Genomic DNA, 16,965 nt, shown 5'->3' with positions numbered 1-16,965 from the left:
GGACTGCAGGAAGGGGACCCTCACTAGCCACGTGCCACGAGAATGTGGAAAGCGGAACCCCGGGAATGTGGGACTCGGAACCCGGGGGCATGTGGGAAGGGGAACCCGGGGATTTTGGGACACGGAACCCGGGGAATGCGGGAAGGGGAACCCGGGGAATACGGGAAGGGGAACCCCGGGAATGTGCGACGCGGGACCCGGGCACGTGACCTGCTTGTCAGGTATTCCTGCTCGCCAAAGGCAACAGCAACAGCCCTTCCTCCTACCGTATTGGTGGAGGGCCGCCTGCCTGTCATTCCAGACCTCACTTTGGGGCCGATATTGGGGCTCAGAACAATCTCGGTGTCATTTATTTATTTTTTGACGCAGAGTCTCGCTGTCTCGCCCAGGCTGGAGTGCAATGGCGCCATCTCAGCTCACTGCAACCTCCGCCTCCCGGGTTCAAGCGATTCTCCTGCCTCAGTCCCCCGAGTAGGTGGAACACAGGTGCCCGCCACCACGTCATGTTAATTTTTGTATTTTTAGTAGAGACGGCGTTTCTCCGTGTTGGCCAGGCTGGTCTCGAACTCCCGACCTCAGGCGATCCTCCCCTTTCGGCCTCCCAAAGTGCTGGGATGACAGGCCTGAGTCTCCGCGCTCGACCACAATCTCTGTTTTAAATAATGAAGGGGAGCAGATCAGATCCAGAACAAATCCACCCAACGGAAATGACAGCTACTTTCTAAAGAATTTAGATGTTACAAAGCAGATTCGTGCACTTAATAGAAATCGAGCATCATTATCACGTAAGAAACCTCAGAAAGGTTATCTTACCAACTGCAATTGATAGGAGAGTTGTTCTTCCTATAAAAGCACCTAGATATTAAAAAAAGGTTTTGAGAGCATCGCTCATATTTTTTGTATTTTTAGTAGAGTCGGGCTTTCTACTAATTTTCGTATTTTTAGTAGATATGGGGTTTGACCATGTTGGTTAGGCTGGTCTAGAACTCCTGACCTCAGGCGATCTGGCCGCCTCAGCTACCAAAGTGCTGGGATTAATTCCTCCAAAGTGCTGGCCTCTTCCACCACATTTTTTTTTTTTTTTGAGACGTGAAACCCACATTGCTTTTCGTTTCCTGGTCTCTTCTTTGGCTTCTCCAGTCTGATTATGTAAAATGAATCCTGACCGGCCAGCAGGCCTTTAATTCTATCATTCTGTTTAATGTTTACCCAAAGGTTTGACACAGTTGAGAATCAGGCTTTCACACGACTCTCTCCTAGACCAGCAAAATCAGTATCAAGAGGGAAAGCGTTTGCCGCAGAGATGCTTGGCATTCTCAGGCCATACCCCACATCTGCTGAACCCAAATTTTGGAGAGCAAGGGTTGATGAAGAGACAGTCTTCAGGGAATTCTGATGCATGCTAAACTGTGAGAAACACTCGAATTTAAAATATGCCACTTATTTTTTGTATGAAAGATGTGGTTGTAGGCTTGCACCTGATAAAATCTCTGCCAATAATAAGTGTTAATTGCCAAAATTGATTTACTGGCTTGCAAAATTAGCGTTCCTGTGAACAAATAAATCACAGTATTGTCACATATTCCAAAATCCAAGAGAGTTTTCATGCATGAGAGAACCTGTGTCCTCCACTGGGCTCATTCTGTGATGAAATAAATGAGTGGGAAGAATTTGGGAGGCCAAGGTGGGCAGATCACCTGAGGTCAGCAGTTGAGACCAGCCTGGCCAACATGGTGAAACCCTGTCTCTACTAAAATAAAACAAAACATTAGCCAGGCACGATGGTGGGTGCCTATAATCCCAGCTATTGGGAGGCTGAGATGGAAGGATCACTTGGACCCGGGAGGTGGTGGTTTCAGTGAGCCAAGATCACGCTGCTGCTCTGCCACCTAGGCGTCTGAGCAGGACTCCATCTCGGAAAAAGAAAGTTATATTTGGTGGTCAGGGATAAACATTAGTGGACTATTTCCATTAATGTTATTTCTAGTTTGTCCACCACCCGATGCATGTTCCTGTTAAGAAATGACAGTAGAGAGTATCTGTGCACAAGGTCTGTCAATTGCACGAGGTGCCGGGAAGTCCTGTTGCCAGGAAACAAACACTCCAGTTTTTACAGTAGCTCCAATTACAAGCAGAAAAAAACTTCAACATATCAACTATTCATTATTTAATTTTTTGATGAGTAGAGGAGGAATTCCTTTTGTGTGTGTGTGTGTGTGTGTGGTTTTTTTTGTTTTTTTTGTTTTTTTGATAAACGGTCTTGCTCCGTCACCCAAGCTGGAGTGCAGTGGCATCATTTGCTCACTGCAGCCTCGACCTCCCCACCTCAAATGATCCTCCTACCTCAGTTTCCCATGTAGCTGGTGCTACAGCTGTGTGCCACCATGCCCACCTGGTATTTTTTATGATTTTATTTGTAGAGACAGGGTCTGGCTATGTTGCCCAGGCTGGTCTTGAACTCCTGGCCTCAAGCGATCCTCCCGCCTAGCTTCTCTAGTCACTGTCATACTATGCTTTACTTCAGCATCTAGATTGGGTCTCACACTCACAATTTAGGAACCTCAGCTCCGTGTTTGATCTCTGTGCAGTGCACCTGCTGACCTTTGACTCAGTCCCTTCTGCTATAGTCATTAAATCATGGATGAAGAGTGTCTGTAGACAGTGTCTGTATTTCCTCCCAGGCATTAGCTATTGAAAACGAAGTTCCAGAAGAGGCAAGAGATCCCTTGAGATCAGGAGTTCAAGAACAGCCTGGCCAACTTGGCGAAATCCCATCTCTACAAAAAAATCAACCAGGCTAGGTGGCAGTCGCCTGCAACCCCAGCTACTTGGACTGCTGAGGCAGGAGAATTGCTTGAACCAGGGAGGGGAGGTTGCAGTGAGCCAAGATTGAGCCACTGCACTCCAGCCCAGCCTCAGGGACCACGCAAGACAACCTCTCAAAAAAAAAAAAAAAAAAAAAAGGGACACATATCTTCCAACATATCTTCTAATCTTTAAGATTCCTTTCCTGTGAGACCCTTAAATTTGTTATGTTTTATTTTATTTGAGATGGAGTTTTGCTCTTGGGATCCATCAGGCAGCCATGCTGGAGTGCAGTGGCGTGATCTCAGCTCACTGCAACCTCCGCCTCCTAGATTGAAGCAACTCTCCTGTATCAGCCTCCCGAGTGCTTGGAATTACAGGCACCACCACCACCACGCCCGGCTAATTTTTGTATTTTTTTGTAGAGATGTGTTTTCACCATGTTGGTCAGGCTGGTCTTGAACTCCTGACCTCAAATGATCCACCCACCTCAGCTTTCCAAAATGGTGGGATTACAGGCATGAGCCACTGCATCCAGCCATCATAGATTCTTTATATAAGAAATTCTTTATTTCCCTCTGATGTCCCTTTAAAGACGCAGTGATGGAGGTGTTGTAGGTATGGGAGTGCCTCTCTGTGAACGTGGCTGGTTTGGTTTGAGTTTCTCAACTTAGGTAACTTCGGGTCACTTCTTTATTATTTTGTTTCTAAACATGTCTTCACATCCGGTGAAACTATCGTGTATAGACTGTGAGCTGTGAAACATGTTTTGAGTGTGCTATCCAGTAGTGATTCAGATTTCAGTAAAGGTTTAACACGTTCCTCCTGTGTTGAGAGATAGACATCAGGCAACTGCTACACTCACTGTGTGTCTATTAGCCAAAGTATCAGGGTGTTTGGATGAGGCTACCGGTTACAAGATACATGCCATGTCCGGGTTGTTTTGTCTTTTTTCTCTTAATGGAAAAACTCAAAGAAGTCTCTTCGTTCTCAGTATGTTCTGAGTTGGGTTGATAGTTATCAAGAATGTTACATGTACATGATAGTTTTCAAGAATGTTACATGTAGATGATAGTTATGAAGACTGTTACAGGTAGATGATAGTTATCAAGACTGTTACATATAGATGATAGTTATCGAGCATGTTCCATGTAGGTGATAGTTATTGATAATGTTTCATGTAGGTGATAGTTGTCGAGAATCTTCCATGTAGGTGATAGTTGTCAAGAATGTTCCATGTAGTTGATAGTTGTCTAGAATGTTCCATGTAGGTGACAGTTGTCGAGAACGTTTCATGTAGGTGATAGTTGTCAGGAACGTTTCATGTAGGTGATAGTTGTCACGAACGTTCCATGTAGGTGACAGTTGTTGGGAACGTTCCATGTAGGTGATAGTTGTTGGGAACGTTTCATGTAGGTGACAGTTGTTGGGAAAGTTCCATGTAGGTGATAGTTGTCGGGAACGTTCCATGTAGGTGATAGTTGTCGGGAATGTTTCATGTAGGTGATAGTTGTCGGGAACGTTTCATGTAGGCGACAGTTGTCGGGAACGTTCCATGTAGGTGATAGTTGTCGGGAAAGTTTCATGTAGGTGATAGTTGTTGAGAATGTTCCATGTACGTGACAGTTGTTGAGAATGTTACATGTAGATGGCAGCTATCAAATATGTTAAATGTAGGTATCCTAGAAAGAATATACCAGAGTTATTTGTCCTCTCAAAGGGAAAATTCAATGTAGACACGAAGGATTGTTATCAATGTAGTAGATGCCAGCTATAGTTACTCGTTGAAACAGTGATTGTCATCAGGTTTAACGAGCACTGGAAAAATACCTACGTTCAACTAGGTCATGAGTAGCAGATTGAGTTTCCATAATTGCATTTGCCACGTGATTACCCACTCCTCTCCTGCAATGGAAATGCACTGCAATGCAACGTGTTCACAGGAAGTGAACATAAGACCATTCCGTTGTCTCTGCTTCTACACCACTGCCTCTCAGAGTGCAAATACTGCCTGTTGATCCATATAAAAGGACACTGCTTACAGAGGCTGGCTGGTGAGGTACCAAGATATTACATGTGTACACTCTGCAGTACTTACACGGTAACATAGAAACAGCCCCTTTCCTATAATCAGCACTCAAAGTCGGCTCAGTCTTCATTTTTTTCTTTTACTTTTATTTTTGAGACAGAGTCTCGCCGTGTCACCAGGCTGCAGTGCATTGGTGCGATATCGGCTCACTACAACCTCCACCTCTCAGGTTCAAGTGATTCTCCTGCCTCAGCCTCCCTGGTAGCTGGGATTACAGGCACTCAGCAGCACGCTCAGATGATTTTTGTATTTTTAGTACAGACAGCATTTCACCACGTTGCCCAGGCTGGTCTCGAACTTCTGACCTCGTGATCTGCCTGCCTCAGCCTCCCAAAGTGCTGGGATTCCGGCTGTGAGCCACGGCGCCTGGCCTAGTCTTTGTGGCCTCTGATGACAAGAGAGTCATGCTTTATATAATAAGCAAAAAATGGAAAACTCAAATACCATTTTAGAAGAGCCAGATTTAGCAGCAAGTGATTCTTGCTCAGCTTCTTATTCAACAAGAAAGCATGTTTAATGATTTCTTGTTGTTTTTGACAGAGTTTCCATGTCTGGCCCAGGCTGGAGTGCAGTGGCACCATCTTGGCTGACTGCAATGTCGGCCCAGCGGGCTCAACTGATTTTCTCTCACCTCGGCCTCCCAACTAGCTGGGTCTACAGCTGCGCTTTACCGCCCTTACATACTTTCCGTATGTTTCATAGAGATAAGGTCTTACTGTATTGCCCAGGCTGGTTTGGAAGTCCCGGGCTCAACCCATCTGCCTGCCTTGGCCTCCCTAAGTGCTGGGATTACAGGCATGAGCCACCACGCCCCGCCTAATACCAATGAGTTTTGTCCATCTTTAGGGTTTCATTTAGAAATCGTCATGGGCAATTGTGGCTTCCTGTGTATTTGCTTTCATTCTTCCCCATTTCTTTCTTTATTTAATTTTTTGTTTGTTTGTTTTTTAGATGGAGTTTCACTCTTGTCGCCCAGGCTGGAGTGCAATGGCACCATGTCAGCTCACCACAACCTCTGCCTCCCAGGTTCGAGCTATTCTCCCTTCTCAGTCTCCCAAGTAGCTGGGATTACGGGCACCTGCCACCACTCATGGCTGATTTTGTATTTTTGTAGAGACAGGGTTTCTCCATTGAGGTTGGTCAGGCTGATAGCAAACTCCCAACCTCAGGTGATCCGCCCACCTTGGCCTCCCAAAGTGCTGGGATTATAGGTGTGAGCTACGGTGCCCGGCCCATTCTTTCCCATTTCTGGTGTGGATACAGCTTTATCCCTAACTTCCACCCCAGGGAATCTGTCCTGAATGTACGTGCCCTCTTCAACTCATTTCTACACCTCCTGTAGAGAAATTTATTGATTTTCCCCCACCCCCACAGTGTATTTTTAAACAATGTTAGTTCTCTCTTCTCCACACTACTGCGTAAAGCCGTAATTACACAAACCATCCATTTACTCTGGAGAAATAGGCCTTTGGATGGTACATGTTCTGATTTTGAAAGTAACCATTCGTCTTACCCATAAATCAACCCCGCAGATTGAGAAGTGAATGCTGGTATGTGACAGTTAAAAGACGCATCAGGGTCAAGGACTCAAGATGGCGCTGTGAGAACAAACCAGGATTGGAGCTCTCCTTGAATCCGCGGAGAGGTGAGTCGGAGCTGCATTTCCAGACTGATCTTTGTTGTCCACAGAACGGGGAAATTCCCAAGTATAAAGGAGACATGGGACGCCAGGCAGTACCCCTGCCTGGCGAAGCCAGCAGCCGGGGTGGTGGCGGCCGGCCCTACCCAGCACTCCCCACAGGGCATGCTTGTCTGGGTGCCCTGTTGAACTGGCAACCTGAGACTTGAGAGGGCTGGACTTGAGACTGAATGAGACTTGGACAGTGGGCCAGCCCAGGGGATTGCAGGGACAAAGCGTTTGGGCTAGCCCAGTGGGACGAACAAAACCACGATTTCAAACGATGCCCGTGCAGTCAGTCCAAGACACTCTGTGGGGGAGGGACGTCCACCATTACCGAGACAACCCACCCTAACTGAGATACATGCCCACTGCTGACGCAGCCTGCTGTTGCTGAGGCGACTCACTACAACAGATAGACTCCACCTCAGGGCATGGCGGAGACCACAGCAGAACAGCAGAGCCTGCCCCAACAGGGCGAGCCTCACAACAGCAGGGTGGAGCCTCGGCAGGCAAACAGTGGCTAGTCTGCCTCCTAGCTGGGCAGGACACCTCAACGAACATCCAAAAATAAAGCCCGAACCCCCCAACACAGAGCATATGAGAAAAAAAGTTTTTTTAATCAGCTCTGTTACAGTAGAATCAAACATAGCAGCCTAACAGCCCTGAATGAACAACAGAGCTCACAGCTCAGCAATTGAGCTCCTATAAAGAACAGACTGTCTCCTCAAGCAGCTCCCTGACCCCTCTATATCCAGACGACTGACATTTGGCAGGCATCATCCTGGGACAAAGATAGCAGAAAAAGAAACTGGTAGCATCCCTCACTGTGCCACAGCTGCTAGAGGTGCACCCCAGACAAGCAGGGCCTGGAGTGGACCTCAGCAGTCATACAGCGAAGGGGCTAGACTGGTAGAAGGAAAACCAAGTAACAGAAATACTTCATCATCAACAATCTGGGTGTCTACTCAGAGAACAAATCAAAAAGTCAGCAACTACGCAGACGACAAGCAGATAAATCCACAAAGATGGGAAGAAACCAGCGAAAAAAGGAGGAAAACACCTGAAACCAGAACGCCTCGCCTCCCAGAAAGGACCAAAACTCCTCACCAGCAAGGGAACAAAGCTGGATGGAGAATGACTGTGAAAAAATGACGGAATTAGACTTCAGAAGGTGGATAATGAGAAACTTTTGTGAGCTAAAAGAACATGTATTAAATCAATGCAAAGAAACTAAGGAACTTGAAAAAAGATATGAGGAAATGATACCAAGAATGGATAACTTAGAGAGGAATATGAATGAATTAAAGAAGCTGAAAAACACAATACGAGAACTTCGCGAAGCATGCACAAGTTTCAATAGCAGAATTGACCAAGCAGAAGAAAAAATATTTGAAGTCGAAGACCATCTCAATTAAATAAATCGAGAAACCAAGATTAGAGAAAAAAGCACAAAAAGGAATGAACAAAGTCTCCAAGAAATGTGGGACTATGTGAAAAGACCTAACCTACGTTTGATAGGTGTACCAGAAGGGGATGAAGAGAATGAATCCAAGTGGGAAAATACTCTTCAGGACATCATCCAGGAAAATTTCCCCCACCTAGCAAGACAGGCCAACACTCAAATACAGGAAATACAGAGAACACCACAAAGATATTCCGCAAGAAGAGCAACCCCAAGGCACATAATCGTCAGATTCAACAAGGTTGAAATAAAGGAGAAAATACTAAAGGTAGCCAGAGAGAAAGGTCGGGTCACCCACAAAGGGAAGCCCATCAGACACACAGCAGATCTCTCGGCAGAAACACTACAAGCCAGAAGAGAGTGGGGGCCAATATTCAACATTCTTAAAGAAAAGAACTTTCAACCCAGAATTTCATATCCAGCCAAACTGAGCTTCAGAAGTGAAGGAAAAATAAAATCCTTTGCAAACAAGCAAGTACTCAGAGATTTTGTCACCACCAGGCCTGCTTTACAAGAGCTCCTAAAAGAGGCACTACACATAGAAAGGAACAACCAGTACCAGCCATTCCAAAATCACACTAAATGCTAAAGAGCATCAACATAATGAAGAATCTACAACAACTAACAGGCAAAACAGCCACTTAGCATCAAAATGGCAGTATCAAATTCACACATAACAATATTAACCCTAAATGTAAATGGACTAAATGCACCAATCAAAAGATACAGACTGGCAAATTGGATAAAAATCCAAAACCCATCAGTGTGCTGTATCCAGGAAACCCATCTCACATGCAAGGATACACAAAGGCTCAAAATAAAGGGATGGAGGAAGATTTACCAAGCAAATGGAGAGCAAAAAAAAGCAGGAGTTGCAATTCTCATCTCTGATAAAATAGACTTTAAAGCAACAAAGATCAAAAGAGACAAAGAAGGCCATTACATAATGGCAAAATGATCGATACAACAAGAAGAGCTAATGATCCTGAACATATATGGACCCAACGCAGGAGCACCCAGATACATAAGGCAAGTTCTTAATGACTTACAAAGAGACTTAGACTCCCAAACAATAACAGTGGAAGACTTTAACACTCCACTGTCAATATTAGACAGATCAACCAGACAGAAAATCAACAAGGATATCCAGGGCTTGAATTCAGACCTGGAGCAAGCAAACCTGATAGACATTCACAGAACTCACCACCCCAAATCCACAGAATACACATTCTTCTCAGCACCACATCACACCTACTCAAAAATTGACCACATAATTGGAAGTAAAGCACTGCTCAACAAATGCAAAAGAACTGAAATCATAACAAACAGCCTCTCAGACCATAGTGCAATCAAGTTAGAACTCAGAATACAGAAACCAACCCAGAACCGCACAGCTTCATAGAAACTGAACAACTGGCTCTTGAATGTTGACTGGATAAACAACGAAATGAAGGCAGGAATAAAGAAGTTCTTCGAAACCAATGAGAACGAAGACACAACATGCCAGAACCTCTGGGACACATTTAAATCAGTCTCTAGAGGAAAGTATATAGCAATAAGTGCCCATATGAGGAGAATGGAGAAATCCAAAATTGACACCCTATCGTCAAAATTGAAAGAGCTAGAGGAGCAAGATCAAAAAAACTCAAAACCCAGCAGAAGACAAGAAATAACTAAGATCAGAGATGAACTGAAGGAGAATGAGACACAAAAACCCCTTCAATAAATCAATAAATCCAAGAGCTGGTTTTTTGAAAAGCTCAACAAGATAGACATACCACTAGCCAGATTGATTAAAAAGAAAAGAGAGAACAACCAAATAGATGCAATAAAAAATGATAAAGGGGAAATCACCACAGACTCCACAGAAATTCAAACCATAATCCGAGAATATTACACACAACTCTATGCACATAAACTAGTAAACCTGGAAGAAATGGATAAATTCCTGGACTCCTGAGTGCTCCCAAGCCTAAACCAGGAGGAAGCTGAAACTATGAATAGACCAATAACAAGGTCAGAAGTCGAGGAAGCAATTAAGAGCCTACCACTCAGAAAAAGCCCAGGTCCAGACAGATTGACAGCCGAATTCTACCAGACACACAAAGAGGAACTGGTACTCTTCCTTCTAAAACTATTTCAAACAATCCAAAAAGAAGGAAGCCTTCCCAAATCATTTTACGAGACCAACATCATTCTGATACCAAAACCCGGCAGAGACCCAACAAGAAAAGAAAACTTCAGGCCAATATCCATGATGAACATAGATGCAAAAATCTTCAATAAAATATTGGCAAGCTGATTGCAACAGCAAATCAAAAAAGTTATTCATCGTGATCAAGTAGGATTCATCCCGGGGATGTAAGACTGGTTCAACATATGCAAGTCTATCAACATAATTCACCACATAAACAGAACCAAAAACAAAAACCACATGATTATCTCAATTGATGCAGAGAAGGCATTTCACAAAATTCAAAAGGCCTTTATGCTATAAACCCTCAATAAACTCAGTATTGATGGAACGTATCTCAAAGTAATAAAAGCTATTTATGACAAACCAACAGCCAATATCATACTGAATGGGCAAAAACTGGAAGCATTCCCTTTGAAATCTGGCACTAGACAAGGATGCCCTCTTTCACCACTCCTATTCAATATAGTACTGGAAGTTCTAGCCAGAGCAATCAGGCAAGAAAAAGAAATAAAGGGTATTCAAATAGGAAAGGAGGAAGCCAAATTGTCTCTATTTGCAGACGACATGATAGTATACCTAGAAGACCCCATTGCCTCAGCCCAAAAACTCCTGAAACTGATAAGCACCTTCAGCAAAGTCTCAGGATATAAAATCAATGTGCAAAAATCACAAGCATTTGTCTCCACCAATAACAGACTTAAAGAAAGCCAAATCAAGAACAAACTGCCATTCACAATTGCTACAAAAAGAATAAAATACCTTGGAATACAACTCACAAGGAACATAAGGGACCTCTTCAAGGAGAACTACAAACCACTGCTCAACGAAATCAGAGAGGACACAAACAGATGGAGAAACATTCCATGTTCATGGTTAGGAAGAATTAATATTGTGAAAATGGCTATACTGCCCAAAGTAATTTACAGAATCAACGCTATCCCCATCAAGCTACTATTGACTTTCTTCACAGAACGGGAAAAAACCACCATGAACTTCATATGGAACCAAAAGAGAGCCCGCATAGCCAAGTCAATTCTAAGCAAAAAGAACACAGCGGGGACATCACACTACCGGATTTCAAACTATACTACAAGGCTACAGTAATCAAAACAGCATGGTACTGGTACCAAAACAGAGATATAGACCAATGGAACAAAACAGAGACACTGGAGGCAACACAACATATCTACAACTATACAATCTTTGATAAACCTGACAAAAACAAGCAATGAGGAAAGGATTCCCTGTTTAACAAATGGTGTTGGGAAAACTGGCTAGCCATGTGCGGAAAGCAGACACTGGACCCCTTCCTGACACCTTACACTAAAATTAACTCCAGATGGATTAAAGACTTAAACATAAGACCTGGCACGATAAAAACCCTAGAAGGAAATCTAGGCAAAACTATCCATGACATAGGAGTGTCAAGGACTTCATGAACAAAACACCAAAAGCATTGGCAACAAAAGCCAAAATAGACAAATGGGACCTCATCAAACTCCACAGCTTCTGCACGGCAAAAGAAACAGTCACTAGAGTGAATTGGCAACCAACAGAATGGGAAAAAAATTTTGCAGTTTACCCATCTGACAAAGGGCTGATATCCAGAATTTACAAAGAACTCAAACGGATTTACAGGAATAAAACAAACAAGCCCATTCAAAAGTGGGCAAAGGATATGAACAGACACTTTATGAAAGAAGACATATATGAGGCCAACAATCATATGAAAAAATGCTCATCATCACTGGTCATCAGAGAGATGCAAATCAAAACCACACTGAGATACCATCTCACGCCAGTTAGAATGGCGATCATTAAAAAATCTGGAGACAACAGATGCTGGAGAGGATGTGGAGAAAAAGGAACACTTTTACACTGTTGGTGGGAGTGTAAATTAGTTCAACCATTGTGGAAGACAGTGTGGCGATTCCTCAAGGCCTTAGAAATAGAAATTCCATTTGACCCAGCAATCCCATTACTGGGTATATATCTAAAAGACTATAAATCGTTCTACTATAAGGACACATGTACACGAATGTTCATTGCAGCACTGTTTACAATAGCAAAGACCTGGAATCAACCCTAATGCCCATTGATAATAGAATGGATTGGGAAAATGTGGCACATATACACCATGGAATATTATGCAGCAATCAGAAATGATGAGTTTGTGTCGTTGTAGGGACATGGATGAATCTGGACAACATCATCCTCAGCAAACTGACACAAGAACAGAAAATGAAACACCGCATATTCTCACTCATAGGCGGGTGATGCAAAATGAGAACACATGGACACAGAGAGGGGAGTACTAAACACTGGGGTCTATTGGGGGGAAAAGGGGAGGGCCAGTGGGAGGGGGAGGTGGGGAGGGATAGCCTGGGGAGAAATGCCAAATGTGGGTGAAGGGGAGAAGAAAAGCAAAGCACACTGCCATGTGCGTACCTACGCAACTGTCTTGCATGCTCTGCTCATGTACCCCAAAACCCAAAATGCAATAAAAAATTAAAATAAAAAAAAAAGATGCAGCAGGAAAGCCAGTCTCTACCTCCCTGCTCTTAATGACTCCCTGTTTCCCCCATTTTCCATTCCCCTGGGGTGAGGAGATCAGAGAAGTTTGCCTAAAAAGATATCTTGACAGTAATTGGGGGTTTGTGGTTTATCTTGGATCAAAGGGGGGACTTGAGCTCTGAACAGCTCAATTTCCTTGTCTTAATTCTTCCAGTCTCTTAATTTTTTTTTTCCAGAGTCTCACTCTGTCACCCAGGCTGGAGTGCAGTGGCGCCATCTCAGGTCACTGTAACCTCCGCCTCCCAGGTTCAAGCGATTCTCCTGCCTCAGCCTTCCAAGTAACTGGTATGATAGGGACCTGCCACCACGCCCGGCTAATTTTTGTATTTTTAGTAGAGACAGGATTTCTCCATGTTGGCCAGGCTGGTCTCGAACTCCTGACCTCAAGTGATCCACCCACCTCAGCCTCCCAAAGTGCTTCGATTACAGACCTGAGCTACCGTGCCAGGCCAGGGAATTTCTTTATGGCCAACTTTTATATCCTCAGGGTGGAGGGAAAGTTAGAGTTCTGTTTTTAGGTTTATGGCTGGCATTGAGGTAAAAGTGTTTCGGTTTCTAGGACCCACCTTGGGAAAGACGGATTCTAGTTTCTATGGCTTCCTTGGGGCAAAATCAGTCTGAGAGACAGGTGGTTGGGAGAAGGTCGGAGAGAAATGTTTGCTTCTGAGGCTGCTTATAAGTTCTTCATTTTAGGGTGTCGTTTTCTGAGACCCAACAGAGGCATAATTGTTGTTTTGTTCATTTACTTTATGAAAAAATAAATACATTAATATAGCGGGTATCTAATTGTTTTATATAGTTTCCTGTCTGCTCTGTAGTTGTGAAGTTCTGCTTTTCATCTGGGAAATACGGTGTCTATTGAACATTTTATAACAGGAAGAGGACAAAGCAACACCAGGGCCAGCCGCTCATGTCTGTCATCCCAGCACTTTGGGAAGCCGAGGCAGGCATATCACCTAACGTCAGGAGTTCGAGACCAGCCTAGCTCTCCTTATGAAGCCCCTTGTCTACTATAAATGCAAAAATCATCTGGGTGTGGTGGCGTGCGGCTGTAGTCCCAGCTACTCAGGAGGCTGACGCAGCAGAATCGCTCGAACCCTGGAGGTTGAGGTTGCAGTGAGCCAAGATCGAACCACTGCACTCCAGCCTGGGCAACAGAGTGAGACTCTCTCTCAAAAAAAAATAAGTATTTCTAAAGCATCACTATTAAACGTGGAACATATTTACAGAGGCATAACTGGAAACAGCCAGTTTTCTAAGCTGCTGGTGATTGAGCTTACGAGGGACAGAGAGAGAGAGGGACATTTCTCACTGTACCAGTTATGGGATCGATTTTTATCACTGCATCCTGTGATATCACTAAAACGTTTCTCTAGGCTGCTGGAACCAAGATGCTTAGCACACTGCAGACCTTTCACTACATGTAAGGAAAATTCTTCGTAGTTTGGTAAATTTGTGAAATTGCTTTTGCGAATGTGTTTTATAATTTGAGACTCATCACGAAGACCACATGTGGCCGGGCAGGATGGCTCACACCCGTAATGGAACACTCTAGGAGGTCTCGGCGGATGGATCACCTGAGGTCAGGAGTTTGAGACCAGCCTGGCTAACATGGTAAAACTCCCATCTCTACTGAAAATACAAAAAAAAACAGCTAGGCATGGTGGCATGTGCCTGTAATCCCAGCTACTCTGGAGGCTGAGGCACGAGAATTGCTTGAACTCGGGAGGCAGAGTTTGTGCCACTGCATTCCAGCCTGGGTGAGAATCTAAAAAACAAAGACCACAGGTGACTCATGCCTGTAATCTCAGCACTTTGGGAGACTGATGTGGGTGGTTAACTTGAGGTCAGGAATTTGAGAACAGCCTGGCCAACATGGTAAAATGCCCATCTCTACTGAAAATACAAAAAATCAGCTGGGTGTGGTGGCAGGCAGCTATAGTCCTGGCTCCTCAGGACTCTGGGGAAGGAAAATCACTTGAACGCAGCAGATGGAGGTTGCAGTGAGCCAAGATCATGCCATTGCACTCCAACGTGGGTGACAGAGTGAGACCTTGTTCCATAAAAACAGGCTGGGCACAGTGGCTCATGCCTGTAATCGCAGCAGTTTGGGAGGCTGAGGGGGGTGGATAACTTGAAGTCAGGAGTTGGAGATCAGCCTGCCAACATGGCAAAACTCTAGTCTTTGCTAAAAATACAAAAAAATTAGCTGGGTGTGGTGCAGTCACTTGCAGTCCTGGGCTATTCGGGAGGCTGAGGCAGGAGAATCGCTTGAACCGGGCAGGTGGTGGTTGCAGTGAGCCAAGATCGCGCCACTGCACTCCAGCCTGGTGACACAGTGAGACCCTGTTTCAAAAAAGACAAAAAAGCACTTTGGGAGGCTGAGGCGGGCAGATCATGAGGTCAAGACAGAGATCATCCTGACCAAGATGGTGAAACCCCATCTCTACTAAATATACAAACATTAGCTGGGCGTGGTGTTGGGCGCCTGTAATCCCACCTACTCAGGAGGCTGAGGCAGGAGAATCGGTTGAACCCAGGAGAACGCACGGAGTGGGACGTGGAACCCGGGGCATGTGGGACGGGGAACCCGGGAAATGTGGGACGGGGAACCCGGGGAATGTGGGACGGGGAACCCGGGGAATGTGGAACGCGGAACCCAGGGCATGTGGGAAGGGGAACCCAGGGAATGTGGGACGGGGAATCAGGGGTATGTGGGAAGGAGAATCCTGGAGAATGTGGAAAGGGGGAACACCGAGAATGTGAGTCAGGGAACCTGGGGAATGTGGGAAGGGGAATCCGGAGAATGTGGGACGCGGAACCTGGGGAATGCGGGACGGAGAACTTGGGACATGAGGGATGGGGAGCCTGGGGCATGGGGGCAGGGGAACCCTTGGAATTTGGGACGTGGAACCAGGGAATGCGGGAAGGGGAATCCCGGGAATGTGAGATGCGGAATCTGGGGAATGTGGGATGGGGAACCCCGGAAATGTGGGACATGGAACCCCAGGAATGTGGAACGAAGAACCTGGGGAATGCGGGAAGGGGAACACGGGGAACTCCAGGCATGTGGGACGGGGAACCCGGGAATGTGCGATGGGGAACCCCGAAGAATATGGGAAGGGGAACCCCGGAAATTTGTGACGCGGAATCCGCGGCATGTGAGACGGGGACCCCACGGAATGTGGGACTCCGAACCCAGGGCATGTGGAATGCGGAACCCCGGAAATGTGGGATACGAAACCCGGGGCATGTGGGACGGGGAACACGGGGAATGTGGGACACGGAACCCAGGGAATGTGGGACGGGGAACACGGGGAATGTGAGTGTGGTGACAGACACCTGCAGTCCCGGGTCACTCGGGAGGCTGAGGCAGGAGAATCGCTTGAACCCACGAGGCGGAGGTTGCAGTGAGCCGAGATGGCGCCATTGCACTCCAGCCTGGCGAGAGAGCCAGACTCCGTCTCAAAAACAAACAAAGAAACAAAGGAGACCAGATGAACAAGTGACGTTGAACTGGTGGGAGGCCCAGTCACGTGGGGCATCCAGCCGCATTAGCAATTCCGCTGAGATGTGCTGAATGCTTAATCGGGTGAATCACATCCATGGTTTTTCTCGTATTATAAAAAATAATTATTGAGGTTGAAAGGATAAGGGGAAACAGCCATGAGGGCACATCAATCCCCACCCCCCAAAAAGCTGATATGAGCTACGTTAATATCAGAGGAAAATCTTGTGTTCCTTTGATTAAGCAAATGGGCTTCCTGCCTCATATCCACAGGGGCGAAGACGGAGGCACCGGCTTCTCAGAAAGACCGTTTCTTTTTTTCCGGTATTTCTTTTATCGCAAGGCTGGAGAGCAAAAACACAGAGGTCAGGCTCAAATCTGTCTCCGGATTTGGGGTCGGAGACAAGCCTTGTTCTGTTTTTTTCCTTTTGGAATCGGGGTCTCACTCTGTTGCCCAGGCTAGAGGGCCATGCAGTGAACCTGGCTCACCGCCGCTCCGACCTTGTGGACTCAAGCAATCCTCTTACCTAACCCTCCCCAAGAACTGAGACCACAAATACTTCCTCCGACACCCAGCTAATTTTTTTAAAAGTTTTTAGTAGAGGTGGGGTCTTGCTCTGTTTCCCAAGCTGGTCTCAAACTTCTGAGG

The 16,965-nt window shown here is 45.5% G+C and overlaps 1 pseudogene across 1 annotated transcript in view; it reads left to right on the top strand.

Moving 5' to 3' along the window:
- LOC128930738 (polyprenol dehydrogenase-like) overlaps window positions 1-16,965 on the top strand; it is a 200,792-nt pseudogene that overhangs the window by 159,296 nt on the left and 24,531 nt on the right. The window lies entirely within an intron of this gene.

The sequence above is a fragment of the Callithrix jacchus genome, chromosome Y (assembly GCF_049354715.1).
Source record: "Callithrix jacchus isolate 240 chromosome Y, calJac240_pri, whole genome shotgun sequence".
In the NCBI taxonomy this organism is placed as follows: Eukaryota; Metazoa; Chordata; class Mammalia; order Primates; family Cebidae; genus Callithrix; species Callithrix jacchus.
Note: the sequence above shows the minus strand (reverse complement) of the source record. Positions and strands in the feature narration are given on the sequence as shown.